The following is a 12,858-nucleotide window of genomic DNA, read 5'->3' on the forward strand; positions in this document are numbered from 1 at the left end:
CAGAGTTAGACAATGAGAGAGAGAGAGAGAGAGAGAGAGAGAGAAAGGTCTTCCTTCTGTTGGTTCATCCCCAAAATGGCCGCTACGGCCAGTGCACTGCACCGATCCAAAGCCAGGAGCCAGGTGCTTCCTCCTGGTCTCCCATCAGGGTGCAGGGCCCAAGCAGTTGGACCATCCTCCTCTGCACTCCTGGGCCACAGCAGAGAGCTGGACTGGAAGAGGAGCAACCGGGACAGAATCCGGCACCCCAACCAGGACTAGAACCTGGGGTGCCGGCGCTGCAGGTGGAGGATTAGCCTAGTGAGCCGCGGTGCTGGCCAAGCACAGTGGTTTTATGCCACTGCCTGCAACCTCAGAATCCCATATCAAAGCATTGGTTCTAGCCCTTTCTGTGCCTCTTCCAATCCAGTTCCCTGTTAATGTGCCTGGAAAAGCGTAGGAAGATGACTCAAATTCTTGGGCCCCTGTTCCCACATGGCAGACCTGGATGGAATCCTGGCTTTGGTGTCATCCAGCCCTGGGCCATTGAAGCCACTCTGGGGAGTGCACCAGCTGATGAAATGTAGGCTAAATATAAAAAGCTGGCCACTCACATCCTGTTCAAGGGTATGATGAAAACATTCATTTAAGATCAAGCTCAATACTAGCGTGCCTACTCTCTCCACTATATGTCAACACGGTATTATAAGTTCTAATTGAAGCAATTACGCAAGAAAAGATAAATAAAAATTAACCAGCTTAAAAGGGAGAGCTTGAATTGTTTGGAGATGACATTATTTTATATATTGAAACCTTGTGTACTCCACCAAAAAACCTTTTAGAACTAATAATGGGATTCAGTAAAGTTGCAAGATACAAAATCAAAAACAAAAATCAGTTGTTTCCATCTACTAATAATAAACTATACATAAAAGCAAATTAAGAAAAAATTCCATTTTCAATAGCATAAAAAATTTTTTTTTTTTTTTGACAGGCAGAGTGGACAGTGAGAGAGAGAGACAGAGAGAGAAAGGTCTTCCTTTGCCGTTGGTTCACCCTCCAATGGCCGCCGCTGCAGCCGGCGCACCGCGCTGATCCGATGGCAGGAGCCAGGATCCAGGTGCTTTTTCCTGGTCTCCCATGGGGTGCAGGGCCCAAGCACCTGGGCCATCCTCCACTGCACTCCCTGGCCATAGCAGAGAGCTGGCCTGGAAGAGGGGCAACCGGGACAGAATCCGGCGCCCTGACCGGGACTAGAACCCGGTGTGCCGGCGCCGCAAGGTGGAGGATTAGCCTATTGAGCCACGGCGCCGGCCTAGCATAAAAATTTTAGAATTAATTTTGCCAGGGGAGGGGCCAGTGCTATGGCATAGTAGGCTAAGCTTCCATGTACGATACCAGCATCCTCTAATGGCTCTAGTTCAAATCTCGACTTCTCCTCTTCTGATCCAGCTCTCTGCTTATGGCCTGGGAAATTGGTAGAAGATGGCCAAAACTGCTTAGGCACTTGAACCCACATGGGAGACCCAGTAGAAGCCCCCAGATCTTGGATTCAGATCCACTTAGCTCTCACCATTGCAGCCACTGGGGAGTGAACAAGCAGATGGAAGACCTTTCTCTCTCTCTCTCCGTCTCTCTCTGTCTGTAACTGCCTCTCAAATAAATAAAATCTTTTAATAAAATTCTTTTAACCATAGGAGTAAAAGATCTGCATTGTGAAACCTATAACATATTGATTAAAGAAATTGCAGAAGACTGAAATAAATGGAAAGATCACCTGTTTACATGGATAGGAAAAATTAATATAGCTAAAACGCCTATACTACCCAAATCAGTCTACTGATTCAATGCAATGCCTATCACAATGCCAATGGCATTTTTCACAGAAAGAATAAACACTATTCTAAATTCTGTGTGGAACTTCAAAAAGACCCAAATAGCCAGAGAAATATTGAGTAAGAAGAATAAAACTGGAGCATCATGCTTCTTGATTTTAAACTATATTATCTAGCTGTAGTATTCAAAACAATATAAAACCATCATGACAACAAGCATGTTAATCAATGTAACATTTTTACTAAAAAAAATGTAAGCTATGTTAGTTGGGTGTGTTAACTACCTGGATTGTGGCAATAATTATACAATGTATGTGCATATCACACCATCAGATTATATACCTAAATATATACACATTTTCAAATATATACCTCAAAAAACTAGAATCATTAAAATTAAAAAGAACCAAAAGGAAGATATGCCCCAGAGCCTCCTTGCGCCAGTCTGTGTTCACTGTTCTTGCTGTATGCTTCCTAATTTCAGAATTTAATACTATCATTTCACTTTTATACTATGTGATCCGATTTCTTCATGGCCAAGAAACAAGTTGAGTGAAAGTACATTTAACTGAATCAAGTTGGCATCTCTGAGCTTCACTGTGCCTTCTGAATGACAGTAAAGCAGGAATGAGGGCATAAACTCCTACAGACTTTCCTATTCTCTGATATTGAGCACCAATGCTATTCCATTCTAATTGGTGGTGTGCCAGTTTCTGAAGAAGCTTGCCTTTCACACTTTGTGTTCGCTCAATGCACACTTAGTGCCTCCAGGGTTATTGACAATAGTTGGTCAAATCTGCCACTTCACCAGCACTGAGAGCAACCATATAATTTTCCAGCTTTGAAGAAGCATTAATTTGGTTTCCTGCACTGCAAACCAATGACACTGAAACTGACTGAAGTCCTCTGAATGACACCAAAGGAACAGAAGATATGAATCTTCAAAAAGATATGGCCAGGAATTCATAGGCCCACAAAGCTTATGACCATGATAGATATGGATTCAACCAAGACCATTTGAGGTGCTGGATTCTCTCCTTCACTCAGTCTTGCACCATATTACAGTCCAATATGATTATGACCATTTCAGAAAAAAAGTCACTGCCAGGCCAACAATAAGGTACCTGTGGAACAGGTAAAGGTTTCTGAGGGTCACCTTGCTCTTACCTTGTGAGAGATCCAATGAGACCTTCTTTTCTTTGCTTGCCAGAGCACCAAGTTATTTTCTTTCTGCAACCATGACTTGGTTATTGATTTTCCTTGCCACTAAGATGTGACATCTAATCTATATCTGCACTTACAAATCCATCTATGGCTGTAATTTATTGATCTCGGTTTTGAGACACTGTATACACTTCAATTTGTCTTATCTTTATATAAAATCCTGCAAGTTATGAATCATTAGCCTCACTTTCTAGTTGAAGGATTTGAGGCATAGGAACAGCAAGTAACTCATCTCCGAGATATAGTTACTAAAGGCAGAGGTGGGATTCAGATCCTGGATTTGCAATCCAGAGGCTCTGTTTTAAATCACTAATCTATACTATCTATACTACCTTACTAACTGTGCGACCACTTGCCCTTCCATGACGCTTTCCTAACCTAGTCTTCAATGGAATCTTTTCTCTTAGAATTAGATTTTTTATGAAGAGGTGATCTGGAACCACCGGGGTTCAGTGCCCTACCCTGGCTGCTACTGTATAATAATTAGCAAGTTATATAACATGTTTTTCTTTGCAAAAATTGAAACACTAACAGAACTTACTGAGATTTTTTTCTATTTTAATCTTTATTTATACTAATAAAGCAGATCATGTATCTCATAACTACAATTCTAAGAGGGTAACCATACTTCCCTGCTTCCTATTCTCCCTCCTTCAAGCTACTTCCTTCCTTCCTTTCTTTGTTTCTTCAGTTTTTGCAAAAACAATTTCACTCCTCTCTATAACCACAGGCTTAATGCACCACTAACCATAATATTCAATAAGTAAAAAATAGAAAGATCACAGATCCACAGGGATATAAACAAGGGCTAAAAGATAGCAATCGAATCATAAGATGTCCATTCCTACACATTTTTTATATTCTATATTAACTACCACATTATCAGAGAGAACATATGATATTTTTCTTTTGGAGACTGGCTTATTTCACTAAGCATAACAGTTCCTGATAACTGAGTCAATGAACAAAGCATTTAGAAGGTTGTTTATTACCTGTTAGACATTTCCAAGAGTTAGGACGTTACTTCTACGTTAGCGGTACAGCCTACTCTACCCTATGGTCCAATTGTGCTGCTTGTTTTATCCTCACATACACAAAGGCACAGAGTAGGAATTCATTACTTATTCATTCAATGAATGATGGAATGAAAGACCAGAACGATTCAATTTTGTACCACACCTGTACCTACATTGCCTGGCATTCACCTTCTAGATAACTTTCCCAAGTTTAACAATGCAATCAAGTAATTTAAGCTAAGAAATAGCTGGTAGCAGGGCCAGCGCTGTGGCATAGCAGGTAAAGCTGTTGCCTGCAGTGCCAGCATCCCACATGGGTACTGGTCTGACCCCAGGCTGCTCCACTTCCAATCCAGCTCTCTGTTATGGCCTGGGAGAGCAGTACAAGATGGCCCAAGTCCTTGGGCCCCTCAACCTGCATGGGAGACCTTGAAGAAACTCCTGGCTCCTGGCTTCAGATAGGCACAGCTCCAGCCATTGCGGCTGTCTAGGGAGTGAACCAGTGGATGGAAGGCTTCTCTCTCTCTCTCTCTTTCTCTCTCTCTCTCTCTCTCCGACTCTGCCTCTCTGAAACTCTGCCTTTCAAATAAATAAATACATCTTTAAAAAAATAACTGATAGCAATGAAATATTAAACCATCAAAGGGGATCTCACTACACTCCCAGACTATCTTAATTTCAAAAGGGAATCCTTGGGGCCGGTGCTGTAGCACAGTAGGTAAGGCCACCACCTGCAGTACCAGCATCCCATTTGGGCACCAGTTCAAGTCCCAGCTGCTCCGCTTCAGATCCAGCTCACTGCAGTGGTCTGGGAAAGCAGTAGAAGATGGCTCAAGTCCTTGGGCACCTGCACCCATGAGGGAGACCAAGAAGAACCTCCTGGCTACTGGCTTTGGATTGGCTCAGTTCTGGCTGTTGCAGTCATCTGGGGAGTGAACCAGCAGATGGAAGACCTCTCTCTCTCTCTCTCTCTCTCTCTCTCTCTCTCTCTCTCCCTCTGTCTCTGTCTCTCTGTAACTCAGCCTTTCAAATAAATAAATAAATCTTCAAAAACAAAAGAGAGAGAGAATCCTGATTTCCATTATTATAGCTAATATTTATGGAGCATTTACTTGAGTTAGGTATTGAGGAAAGCACTGAGAGTTATACAAAGGGAAATATAACATGCAGTATGTGTTCAACAAAATGACATTCTTATGGGAAAAGAAAGATATTTCAGACATACTGTAAGAGAAGGACATGAGAATTAGTGAAAACTCAGTACTTCTTAGTCACATTTTGTTTACTCAAAATTTTATATGTGTTGTCTCATTTAATGTGTAGAACTATTGTAATTGGGAATGCATTTATCATTGCTTTGAAGATACACAAACTGAGGATCCAGTAAGTTAAATAATTTTCCCAGAGTAGTACAACAGGAAAGTAATCAGGCTAGAGTTTGAATCCATGCTGGTTAGTAGCATAAATGAAGCAGAACAAACATCATGGGGAAAATGGGTATAGAAATTTAGTCAAGTCATTTAACCCTACTTGGACCTATTTCTTTGTATAAAAGATCTAGGTTATAAAAATGATTTAGAACTAAAATGAGACCCTAAAGTTTATCTAATGTAATGTTCTTCAACTGCCCTACCTTTCCCTAAATTTTTCCATGAAATGTTTAGTTACTACTTAAATTGGAAATCAGTTGCTAAGACTAAATCACCATTTGTGCAAGCACTTTATAGTATCACGCGGCACCTCCTCTTCCACCACACTCTTCACGGTCATTCATCTCGTACTGTACCTATGCCAGTCATGGCCCTCAGTTATCCAGAATCTCAGTATGCAGAGCTGCTCCTCATGTAACCTCTGCCAGGGCACCAAATAAAACAATAGAGCCATAGATTAAAATAGCATTTTCCAGGAAGACTCCTTTAACACTCCATAACAGCACCCAAATTCACATTCACCATGGAGTCCCTGTACATTTTTTTTCTGTAAAGAGCAAGACAGGCTTTCAGAACATGTCTTCCTGACATATCTGGAAGGCAGGAAGAGTTTTGGTGGTGTCAGTAATGGTGATTTGCCTCTCATGATCTGGATTTCATCTCTTCCATCTCCAAACTATTGTTGTAAAACTCTGTTGATCTGGTAAAGTCACAGGGAATAAACATATTGTTGAAGAAATGTGGAACACCATAAATGGCATTTTTCATTTATGTAAATATAAACAATTACCTTCAACTTCTAAAGACATCATCACCTGGAAAGGAAAACAAAACAAGACAGATTAATGATGCTGATTCTTTCAAATACAATTGAGGTGTGTTCGGGGACTAATAATTTTCAAGTCCTAATGGATGAAACCAAATAAAAATTTAAGTGACTTTTTCAAAATTGTGTGTGCATTATTCCACTAGGCAGTTAAAACACATTCTGTCAAATCATAATATTAAGAATAAGTCTGGTTACAGTCAATTTCATTCTAATATAGCTTCTAAAACATTTACTATTTTCTATTGCCTACTAATAGGGATAATTAAATGCTATTGAATCAATTATGTTTAGCAATATGATCACAATGTCCAATTAATTTAATGGAGTTATTTTTGAATTTGTGTAGATCACTTTTATTTAATACTGTACTTTAACAAAGACCTATCATTGTTTCATTGTACAACTTGGGCACAAGTTCAGCTATATTAAATTTCACTATTGCCAATTATTTATAAGCAGCATATAAATTCTTATTTTATTGCATAACTTGTGTACATTGGCTATTTTTGCTCTTTATTGCCTTAATCAGCATTATTCTTAGCTATACATCATTAAAGGTAGATTCTGTGATCTATTTTGAAAGGTTTTTATTTCATTCTTCAAATTCATATAAGCATTTCTTTTCAAATTCTAAATGAAACTTTAAAAAACTTAAGACATAAAAATTGTACATACTTATGGGGCCTTATGTGAATTTTCATTGCACACATACATTGTATAAAGTCCAATTATGGTAAATATATTTGCCTTTCTATCATTTAACATGTCTTTATAATGAAAACATCCAAAATCTTAACTTCCAGTTTTGTTTAACAGAACAAACAGTAATTTGACGTTATCTATAATTACTCTACATTGTAACAGAACATTAGTACCTCTCACTCCTCTTTAAGCTATAAACTTGAACCTGCCTGTGAACTGTTCCCTGCCCACCATCTACTTCCTTCCCCAGCCTGTGTTAACCACTCACAGTGGTCCTGAACATGCCTCTTCACTGATGTAGACCCTTCTGCCTTGAGCCAACTGATGAATTTGGACTCTGTGTCACAGATGCTTCCCCCATCCCTGTCCCTACCTGGAGATGCAAGCTTGACCTATGAAGTGTTAAGTGACAGTACGCCCCAGCTGGTCTGAATTTGAATCTATTGCTCAATTAAATTAGTAATAATGCTCTCCTTTGCTTTCAAAAAACACATCAGTTCATGGGATAAATAAAAGGGCTACTCTATCAATGGGAAGGCACCTGGATCTCAAACTTGCAGTATAGAAACATAAACTGGCTGTGTTAGAAAAATCTCTCCCTTCCTCCTTTTCTCTTTCCTTCCTTCTTCCCTCTTTTCCTTCCTTTCTCCTTTCCTCCCTCACTCCCTCCCTTCCTTCCTCCCTTCACTCCTTCCTTCCCTCCTTACCTCTTTTCTTTCTTTCCTTCCCTCCAAAGGAAGGGTTATGTTATAGAAAGTATATAAGCATCAGTATTATTGTGTGAAGTTCACATGTAGCAAAACTCTCTGAGGCTCACCTTTCTCCCCAGTTAATGTGTAACACCAAAACATATCCATTTTCTACAGGACTAGTATGGAAATTAAATAACAGATAGTAATTTTTAACATTTATTTATTTATTAAGAGTGTCAATTGTTAAATCAACAACAGGAGTCACTGTGCACTTGCTCCCCATGTAGGATCTCTGTCCTTAATGAGTTGTACTATGGGAATTAACAGTAAAACTTGTCTTCAAACAGTACTTTATGCTTTCTGTGTCTGTGTCTGTGTGGGTGCAAACTGTTGAAATATTTACTTATATAGAGTTGATCTTCTGTATATAGAGATATTTAAAAATGAATATTAGTGAAGGATGAGATGGGAGAGGGAGTACGAGGTGGGATGGGAGTTGGGGTGGGAGGGCGAGTATGGGGGGGAAGAACTGCTATATTCCAAAAAGCTGTACCTATGAAATTTATATTCATTAAATAAATGCTTTCAACAAAAAAGATTTATTTATTTATTTATTTGAAAAGTAAAGTTACAGAGAGGTAGAGGAAGAGAGAAAAAGAAATCTTCCAGTCCACTCCCAAAATGGCTGCAAGCCGGCCAATAGGAAGCCAGGAACTTCTTCCGAGTCTCCCATGCAGGAGCAGAGGCCCAAGCACTTGGGCCATATTGTGCTGCTTTCCCAGGCCATAGCAGAGAGCTGGATCGGAAATGGCAGAGAGCAGCCAGGACTATAACTGCAGGCAGTAGCTTTACCTGTTATGCCACAGCACTGGCCCCAACAGATAATATTTATAAAGCAGATTGAACTGGATTTGATGGGTAAGGACATGATTCTAGAGGTAGCGTGGTTTGGGCTCAAAACCTGACTTTACCCCTTTTCTTACCCAGCTTATGCTTCGATTTTATCACCTGTAAACTGGGAACAACCTTATAATATATGGTAATAAAGAGACTTAAATGAGATAACAATATGAGAAGGATTTAGAACTTTGCTTTATTTGCATTTCATGAGTGCTTTATGAGTATTTTCATAATAGTCATGATACATTATAGTTGTCATCATTACTATCATTTCTGACTGTTGTGCTACGCTAGAAAGGAACAAATTATATAAATGGTGCAGTAACTGGGGCCCTCTTTCCTTCTGCCATCCTTTGGTGTTCACACCAAGGCCGTACCTCCCCCAGTGTGCTCCTCGCCAAGGGCTGAGTCCAGCAGGGGTACTAGTTCTGGGTGATTTTTGATTGCTTTATTTATAGAAGGGGTACAATTTTCATGTATGTCACATATATAGATTTAGGATCACAGTGATACTTCCCTGTCTACCCTCCCTCCTCCTTTTCTTCTTTTTCTTTTCATTTTTACAATGACATACTCTCCATTTATTTTATAATCATAACCTTAACCCCCCAGTAAGTAAAGAATTCAACAGAAAATATGAAGAAAAAAAAAACACTCTTCCTCAACGGTAGAGACAGGGAAGCAATAACCAAATCTCAAAATGCCAATTTTGCTATGATACATTGCTTTTTTTGTACTAATAGTTACCGCAGATAGGGGAAAACATACGATTTCTGTCTTTGGGTGACTGGCTTATTTCAGTAAGATAATGGTTGCTAATGGCTCTGTGGGATTTACGCAGGACGAGGGACTGTTCCACGATGAAATCTTTGCTCAAACATCGCCCGGAGCCCAGCCATGACTTTCAGAGCTGCACCGCCATCTGAGACTCATCCAGGTAGGTTCCAGGAGCTGCATTGGTTTGGATCCTCCAGAGAAGCAGGTGACAAGGGTGACTTCATGTGCAGGAGATTTATTGAGGAAACATCTGTGAAAAACAAAAGGAGAAGAAGAGCCTTCAGAGCGTGCAGGGGCCTGAGGCCTATGAAAGGGGAGAAGGGGGAAAGAGGATTGGGTAGACAGAGCCTGAAGGCGCAGGGAAGCTCTGAGGAGGTCTCCTCCGTTTTTATTCCTATCACAGAGCAGGTATGTTCCCTGAGGCCGTGCAGCTGTCAGCAAAGAGCTGTCTCATCTGACTCTTGACTTGGGGGGGGGGGAGTGGATGCTGGGAAGCCCACTCTTGTGGTTGTTCATGGGCCTTGATCTTTGCCATGAGGGTCTCTCAGCAGGGCTGTTTCACTAGCTGGCACCTAGCCGCCCTCAGGGCAAGCAGAAAGAGAGAGAGGAAAAGAGACAGCAAATACATCCGCAAAGGAAAACACAGTTGTTTTCAACCTAAGCTCAATGGAAAACCTTTGCTTCTGCGGTATTCTGTTAATCAGAGGTGGTCAGTAATCCAGCCCACACTTCAGGAGGGGAGCGTGCTCAAGGGTGTGAAGACAAGACGGGGATCACTGGGGTCCTCCCTAGACACTCGTCCCAGAATGGAGACGGAGCTCCTCCAATGCCCTCTCGGAGCCTCTCTCCCCAGCTGGAGACGTCATCTCAGGGTATTGCCACAGCTTCCTTCTCTCTTTATCCAAACAATAAACTCTGTAAAGGCAAGAATGCTTTGTCTCTAACCACAGTCATATTCCCAATGCCTAGCACAGAGGTGAGCAATATAAATATTTGTTAAATAAATTAATTTGGAAGAAATATATCTTAAAAGTATTAATACTTTGCTACCATGTTAAATAGAAAACAACCCTATTTAACTTGATTTATCTTGACAGTTAAACATTATCATTAAAAACTCTTGTTGTGCCAGATTGTACTATTTATACCAATTGTACTACAAAGTTATTCCGGAAATATTTGTGATGACACAGTGCTGTTAGCTTGTAAAATACTGATATCTTTTCAACTTTGTGAAATAAAAACAACTGTTTTTCCCAAAGTGTGTGTGTGTGTGTGCGCATGTATTTTGTAGTAGCGATTGAATTTTGATAGCTATTTTTCCTTGTTTACTCTCCCTCAAAACTGTGACTCTATCTTATTATTCCTTCTATGAGCCCTGTGAATGATTCCTTCCCTCCCAGTTGGTGTCTCATAAATATAAAGGGCACAACCTCTCTGGAAGTTGCAGATTAAAAGGGGTTGGTTTTACCTCAAATGTTCAGGAAGGTCAGCTTCCATTGGGAATCTCAGACCTATTCAGTGGGCCATGGTTTTTCAAATGTGGTCACTGGGAATAGCAATTTTCCACCCTTAAAGATCTGTCACCAACACCTTCATCTCCTGAGAGTCATAGACTGGGTCTCAGCTGTATGAGTGTGCTTATTCTACTTGATCTGAAATCCTTTGAAAGCAGATTGATTCCTTCTAAACAAATTCTCCATTTGAAATTGTGCCTCCACCTGCCTCCCCCAAAGCATTTCAATAGCCCAGGGGTACAGCCACCCAGCTGCTTAAATCCTATCAACTGTCTTCCTCGTTATTTTTCAGCATTTAACAACACATACATTAATTCATCTTACCATGTGGTTCCTGATTAGGGTATAGCTTTGAGTTTGGAGTAAATCATGGCCTGTTACAATGTGGGTACTGCTTGTTGTCTACCTCTCACTACACCTGCTGCATGAGGTCCTTGACTGTTAGTGGCCAGGGCTGTGAGTGAATGACAAGTTGCTCATGGCAAAGGGGAGTGGGAATACCACTCCCCAGGTTCTCTGATGAAGACCTTAGGACATTCACACAATTGCACACACATCATTTTTGGTGATACATGCACACTGCTTGTTCCATGTTATGCTCCATCTCTGACATCAGTCTCAGCCCTGAATCATGACCTAATTGATCTTTCTCCACCCTAGAACTAAACTCTTGCTGTTAATTATGTAATACTGTAACTTCTTTGCTGTCTTCTTGGTGTGAAAAGTTACATGAGATAACAAATATAAATTTCCCAGCAAGGACTGTGCTTTCTGTCCTCCCTTGTTCTCTCCTTTCTTCTCTCTTCTCTCTTTTATTTCACTTTTTTTCTCTCCTTTGGCACGGTCAGCTGACTTTTCTAATATTATACAGCTATTGAGGCACCTGAGATCATGACAGGCAGGTGAAGATTGCTAACACTGCTAGGAAAGAGTGTGAAACAGATGATATCTCGTACGATATGAGAAACAAGAGGATTGGGAATATGGGTAAGGAGGAAGCATGGATGGAAGGGACATGACCTAGGTGTTAGGACTTTTTCCCTAAGGAAACAACCTCCCATGTATTAATCTCACACCTGATGGTTAGTGGCTGGTCATCAAACACTTGATAACAACACAGAAGCTCCCACAGAATACCAGATCATCAAGCTAGTTCCACAGTGTACATCATTTAGTGAAGTTATTTAACTGTGCAGCCTTGGTTTCAGTTCTACAAATGGGATAATATCTGCTTCTTGGCATAGATGAGAACTTGAAGTAAGGTAAATATGTAAAGCATCCAGCAACACAGTCTGGCTCCTGTGCTGACTGTTGTCATCATCATATCATCATTTTGATTCTCCGTGGCTGGGTGTTCTAGAGCCTTTACATTGAGACTTTGAGTAACTGAGATATTTGAGACAGAAATGAAGAGAAGAGAATGTCCGTTTGTGTACACAGTTGTATGTTTTGCCTGTTCCTCCCAATTGCTTCTCCAAACAATACTGTGAATGTGAAGCAAGAATCGCTTTATGTGGAAGACAATGTGGAAGCATATGTATGTTATGTAACCATTGAATAGTCCCCACCCAAGAGAGGCAGAGTTAGAATTTGGTTCTTTGGTTATGAAGTCTGTTTATTTCTCTTTGTGCATATGTAATATTTTAAGGTTAATTGAATATGTTATTATTAGAAAAATTTTAGGTGATAAGTACTCCTCTACCATTTGAAATGATTTTCTAGATTTTAGTGGGGAAGCATAGTGGAATTCATTTAATTTGCTTTAAAGTGTACTAATTTAACTTAATTTCATTGGAAAGAGTACTCAGGAAAATCATCCAGTTTTGGTTCAAAGTCAGGCTTACATAAAGCTCCAACAAACATGACCACTCCATGACAGACCTCTGAGAAGAGTGATTTCCAGAATCTCATGATGCCTACCTTTGCTCTATCCACCTATGCAGCCTCCTGCAGGCAG

At 40.4% G+C, this 12,858-nt stretch overlaps 1 long non-coding RNA gene across 1 annotated transcript in view; it reads right to left on the bottom strand.

Moving 5' to 3' along the window:
- LOC149126342 (uncharacterized) overlaps positions 1–3,408 on the bottom strand; it is a 48,212-nt gene extending 44,804 nt beyond the window's left edge. Inside the window, exon 1 of the long non-coding RNA XR_016235980.1 lies at positions 2,982–3,408. This is a non-coding gene — a long non-coding RNA (uncharacterized LOC149126342). The remainder of the gene's footprint in view (positions 1–2,981) is intronic.
- Positions 3,409–12,858: the final 9,450 nt, after the last annotated feature.

This window comes from Oryctolagus cuniculus, chromosome 6 (genome assembly GCF_051225735.1).
Source record: "Oryctolagus cuniculus isolate XC-2025 breed Fujian yellow rabbit chromosome 6, ASM5122573v1, whole genome shotgun sequence".
In the NCBI taxonomy this organism is placed as follows: Eukaryota; Metazoa; Chordata; class Mammalia; order Lagomorpha; family Leporidae; genus Oryctolagus; species Oryctolagus cuniculus.